Source organism: Canis lupus, chromosome 33, assembly GCF_011100685.1.
Source record: "Canis lupus familiaris isolate Mischka breed German Shepherd chromosome 33, alternate assembly UU_Cfam_GSD_1.0, whole genome shotgun sequence".
In the NCBI taxonomy this organism is placed as follows: Eukaryota; Metazoa; Chordata; class Mammalia; order Carnivora; family Canidae; genus Canis; species Canis lupus.
The window spans coordinates 17,971,902-17,978,066 of NC_049254.1; positions in this window are offsets into that span (position 1 = coordinate 17,971,902).

Sequence of the window (6,165 nt, forward strand, 5' to 3'; positions counted from 1 at the left end):
GAGGTTAGTTACATTAGGTTAGGTTTGTTTACTGTGTAACATAGCATTAATACCATGGGAAGTTACAGCATGATACAATAACACAAATGCCAGGAGAGAAGAAAGGAAGTATACTACTGCAAGATATTTATACTATATGTGAGACACTATAATACTATTTGAATATAGAATATAATCAGTTGAAGGTATATACTATACATCTTATAACAATCGTAAAAATAACATCAACAAAATAGTTATAGCTACTAAGGATGTAACATAGTATCATAAAAATTACTGAATTTCTAAAAGTAAGAGAGAAAAAAGGGAAAAATTACAAGAAATAAAAAATGAAGAAAAGTAGAAAACAAATAGAAAATTCATAGATTTCAACCTAAGCATATCAAATGCAAATGGTCTAAATCTGCCAGTTAAAAACAAAGATGGTCATGGGGCACCTGGGTGCTTCAGTTGGTTAAGTGGCTGACTCTTTATTTCAGCTCAGGTCATGATCACAGGGTCCTAGGATGGAGCCTCCACTGTGAGCCACACATCAGATTCCACACTGAGTGGGTAGTCTCCTTGAGGATTCTCTCTCTACCTCTCTCGCTGCCCCTCCCCCTGCTCATGTGTGCTCTCTCTCCAAAGACAAAAAATAAATCTTCAAAACACCCAAACATGGTCAGATTGGATTTTTTAAAAGCATATATTGCATATAAGAAACATACTTTAAATATAAAACCCGGGGATCCCTGGGTGGCTCAGTGGTTTGGCGCCTGCCTTTGGCCTAGGGTGCGATCCTGGAGTCCCACTTCGGGTTCCCGGCATGGAGCCTGCTTCTTCCTCCTCCTGTGTCTCTGCCTCTCTCTCTCTCTCTATGTCTATCATAAATAAATAAATAAATAAATAAATAAATAAATAACCAAATAGTTTAACAGGAACACAATGGGAAAAATACATGATATGAACACTAATTGAAAGAAATCTGGAGGGAGGTAAGTGGGGGGATAATGTAACTGAGTGACAGGCACTAAGGAGGGCACTTGATGGGATGAGCACTAGGTGTTATATTGTATGTTGACAAATTTAATTTAAATAAAATATGTTTAAAACAAAAAGAAATCTGGAAAGACTATATGAATATCAGACATGGTAAATTTTAGAGAAGAATTATTGTCAGAGATAAAGAACTTTATTTCATAATGATAAAGAAGTGAATTCATAAAGAATATATAACATTCCTAAAGGTTGTGCCCTTTATATAAGCTTCAAAATTTGTGAAGCAAAAACTGATAGAACTACAAGGAAAAAGGGACAAATTGACAATCATAATCAGAGATTTTACATAAAAGATCTGAACAACACTCTCAACCAACTCCACCTCGTTGATATTTATAGAATACTAAAGAACAACAGAATATTAATTTTCAAGTACACATGGAACATTTACCAACTTGGTCCTCCATCAGAGTCACATATCATGTGTCAATAAATTTAAAAGATCTCAACTCATACAAAATATGTTCTCTTACCACAAAGGAGTGAAATTAGAAATCAGAGGAGTGGAGGCAAGATGGTGGAGGAGTAGGGTCCTCAACTATTTTGGTCCCACCAACTTACCTAGATAACTTTCAAAACATTCTGAACACCTACGAATTCGACCTGAGATGTAAAGAGAGAACAGCTGGAATGCTACAGAGAGAAAAGTTTTCACTTCTAACAAGGTAGGAAGGCAAAAAAATAAATAAATAAATAAATAAAAAAATCAAGTCGGGGAGAGGAACCTTGACAAGCCCCGGCGAAAGCCTCCAGGGCAGGAAAGCCCAGCCTTGGGCAAAGGGAAACTTTAAAAATCCACACCTGAGTTTTTCCTGATGGAAAAGTGCTTAGTAGGGAAATAGGGCAGAATCAGAGGAAGGGCAGTGAAACATCAAGATTCCTGGAATCACCATAAAAAGAGGGGCACCCAGGAGAAAGCTCACCGCAAGCCAGGGTCCAACCTCAGTAAAGGGGTGACGCGTGCAGCCCTCCGGGGCATTTGGGAGAAGCCAGCCAGTTCTGGGTCCAGCTCCAGAGTTCCCTTTACCCTAGAGCCCCACAATGGATGGATGCGGCTGTCATGTGTTCCCTTTGGAAAAGGAGAGCCCCGGGAGCGTGGGTCCAGTGGCACAGGCCCCTGGACCCAAGGGCACCAAAGAAGACAAAGCTGGGGATCCTCCATTCCCCCCTGGGAACAAGCAGAAGCAGGGAGGGCACAGGACAGTGAGGACTCTCCTACTGCTGGGCACCCCACAAACTCAACAGATCAGTGCACCCAAGCCTGTGCCCAGGAGCATCTAGGCCAGTGTAGACTGGCAGACTACAGTCAGTTATTCGCAGGGAGCTGACTCCAGAGCTAGAAATCTGGCCATGGGTATTTTTTTCTCTTCTTTTTACTTTGCACCTGGGAGAGGCAGGACCACTAGGGAACAAAACCTGGCAAGGGATGGGGCATCTCCACCCAAGCACAGACACCTGAGAATCAGGTGCAACAGACCCCTCCCCCACAACAATTGCCGGAAGAACAAGGGAAAAGCAAGTTTACTGAACAAGCAGCACTGGAAACCTCCAGGACTGAGGGAAAATAGTATATAGAACTAGAGGGTCTTTTTTTCTTTTTTCTTTTTATTTCATTATGACTTGTTTTTATATCAGGTTAAAATTTTCCAATATTTTTTTCTCTTTTCCCACCTTAACTACAATATTTTACCAAATCTTTATTTTTAAGCTTCTTCCTTTTTGACTTTCATATTTCTACAATTACATGTCTTGTATATATTTTTCACTTTTGGTTTCCCTTCAATGTATTCAATTTAATTTTGGTACATATACAAGATATGGGTTTTTGATTTTTCTTTTTTCTGTCTCGTTTTGTTTTACAATGGTGGAAGTTAGTACCTTCTAAAATACGACCAGCATACAACCAGAACCAAGTAGAACATTGTGTTGGTTCATTCTGTGAGACTATTCTCTCTTCCTTCCCATTATGCCCCCACTTTTATCACGTTTATGTTTTTTTGGTAAACATTGGGTCTTTATATAAGTTTTGCTGATTTATATAAATTTGGAATTGAGCATCTTCTAACATACAGAACAAAATACACTCAGAACTAAGAGGCTCGGGATCCCTGGGTGGCTCAGCAGTTTAGAAACTGCCTTCGGCTCAGGGCATGATCCTGGAATCCCAGGATTGAGTCCCACATCAGACTCCCTACATGGAGCCTGCTTCTCCCTATGCCTATGTCCCTTCCCCCCCCCCCCCGTGTGTGTGTGTGTGTGTGTGTGTGTCATCAATAAATAAATAAAATCTTAAAAAAAAAAAAAAGAAGAGCTAAGAGACTCACCCTTTAGGTCCCCTCATGGAGATTATATTCTCTCTCCACCACTACTTCCTCACCACCACCATCCTTCCCCCCCCCCATTTTTCTTTCTTTTTTCTTTTCCTTCTTCTTTGTTTTTGGTTTTTTATTTTTACTATTTTGTTTTAAAATTTGTTTTTCACTTTAATGGTCCTCTTGTTTTATTTTGTTCTGTTCTTTTTCTTTTATTTTCTGGTCTCTGACTTCTTTGGAATCATCTAGGGTGTATTTTACTTAGGTTGTGGTTGATATTTTTGACTCAGTCCACTCATACAGACACCTTGCACTGGACAAAATAACTAGAAGGAAGAACTCACCACAAAAGAAGGAACCAGAAGCAATACTCTTTGCCACAGAGTTACTAAATGTGGATTTAAATACAATATCAGAAATTCAATTCATAAGTACAATTATAAAGTTACTGGTGGCTCTGGACAAAAGGGATAAAGGACTCTAGAGACTCTTACTGCATAATTGATATCTAATCAGGCTGAAATTAAAAATACTTTAACTGAGATGCAATCCAAACTGGATGCTCTAACTGCTAGGGTTAATGAGGTCGAAGAAAGAGTAGAAGATATAGAAGACACGTTGATGGAAAGGAAGGAAGCTGAGGAAAAAAGAGAAAAACAAGAGCCCACAAGGAAAGGTTTAGGGAAATAAATGATAGCTTGAGAAGAAAGAATATATGTCTAATTGAGATTCCAGAAGAGGCTAAGAGAGAGAGAGGACCACAAAGTATATTTGAACAAATCACAGCTGAAAACTTCCCTAATCTGGGAAGGAAACAGGTATTCAGATCCAAGAGATAGAGAGGACCCCCTGAAAATCAATAAAAACCATTCAGCACCTCAACATTTAATAGTGAAACTTGCAAATTTCAAAGATAAAGAGAAATTTCTTTTTTTAAAGATTTTATCTATTTATTCATGAGAGAGAAAGAGAGGCTGAGACACAGGCAGAGGGAGAAGCAGGCTCCAAGCAGGGAGCCTGACATGGGACTTGATCCCGGGTCTCCAGGATCACACTCCCGGCTGAAGGCAGCGCTAAACCACTAAGCCACCTGGGCTGCCCAAAGAGAAAATTCTTAAAGCAGCTCGAGACAAGAGATTCTTAACTTATATGGGGAGAAATATCAGATTAACAGCAGACCTCTCTACAGAGACCTGGAAGGTCAGAAAGGGCTGGCAGGATATATTCAGGGTACTAAATGAGAAAAACACGCGGCCAGGAATACTTTATCCAGAAACGCTGTCATTCAGAATAGAAGGAGAGATAAAGAGCTTCCAGGATAGACAGAAACTGAAAGAATATGTGACCACAATACCAGCTCTGCAAGGTATTACAGGGACCCTGTAAAAGAAAGAGGAAGCCCAAAGAAATAATCCACAAAAACAGGACTGTATAGGTAATACGATGACACTAAATTCACATCTTTCAATAGTTACTCTGAATGTGAATGGGCTAAATGACCCCATCAAAGACCCAGGATATCAGACTGGATAAAAAAGCAAGACCCATCTATATGCTGTCTACAAGAGACTCATTTTAGACCTAAGGACACTTCTAGCCTGAAAATGAAGGGGTGGAGAACCATTTACCATTCAAATGATCCTCAAAAGAAAGCTGGGGTGGCAATCCTCAAATCAGATAAATTAGAGATTATACCAAAGACTGTAATAAGAGATGAAGAGGGACACTATATCATACTTAATGAATCTATCCAACAAGAAAACCTATTAATTATGAATAGTTATGCCCCTAATGTGGGAGCTGCCAAGTATTATCAATCAATTAATAACTAAAGTAAAGAGATACTTAGATAATAATACACTAATACTGGGAGACTTCAATGTGGCACTTTCTGCAAATGACAGATATTCTAAGCAGAACATCACCAAAGAAACAAGGGCCTTCAGTGATGCACTGGACCAAATAAATTTCTGGAATGTTACAGAACATTCCATCCAAATGCAACATACTTCTCCAGTGCACATGGAACTTTCTCCAGAATACACCGCATACTGAGTCACAAATCAGGTCCCAACTGATACCAAAAGATTGGGATTGTCCCCTGCATATTTTCAGACCACAATGCTTTGAAACTAGAACGCAATCACAAGAAGAAATTTGGAAGAAACTCAAACGCATGGAGGTTAAAGAGCATCCTACTAAAAGATGAATGGATCAACCAGGAAATTAGAGAAGAATTAAAAAGATTCATGGAAACTAATGAAAATGAAAATATAACTGTTCAAACTCTTTGGGATGCAGCAAGTGGTCCTATGAGGGAAATACATCGCAATACAAGCCTCCCTCAAAACATTGGAAAATATTCAAATATACAAGCTAACTTTGGACCTAAAGGAATTGGCCTCATTGTTATATGTCCTGAGGCTCTAATGCAGGAAGCCTTGTCTCTGAAGCTTATTAGCTATGTTATTAGCATAGCTTTCAAGACGACATGAGGGCAATCTATATAGTTTTTTATTTCCCCACATGATTCACCTGTTCAACCACATTTAGCACCCCTGTAGTGGAAGATTTTAGTATACTTGTTTCCTGTACATCATAATTTAGCATTTATAAACTATCTTGAAGTATTTAAAGTGTCATTTACCAGGTTATTTTGACATATATTATTAAGTTAAGATGTAAACACAATTTTGCTTTTTTTTGTCTTTCAGTAATATTTAGATTTTTTGAACCAAATTAACACACTCAGAGGTGGATGAAGAATTTAGAAAATGTCAAGGACAGTGTCTGATATCTATTATATGCACTGCTT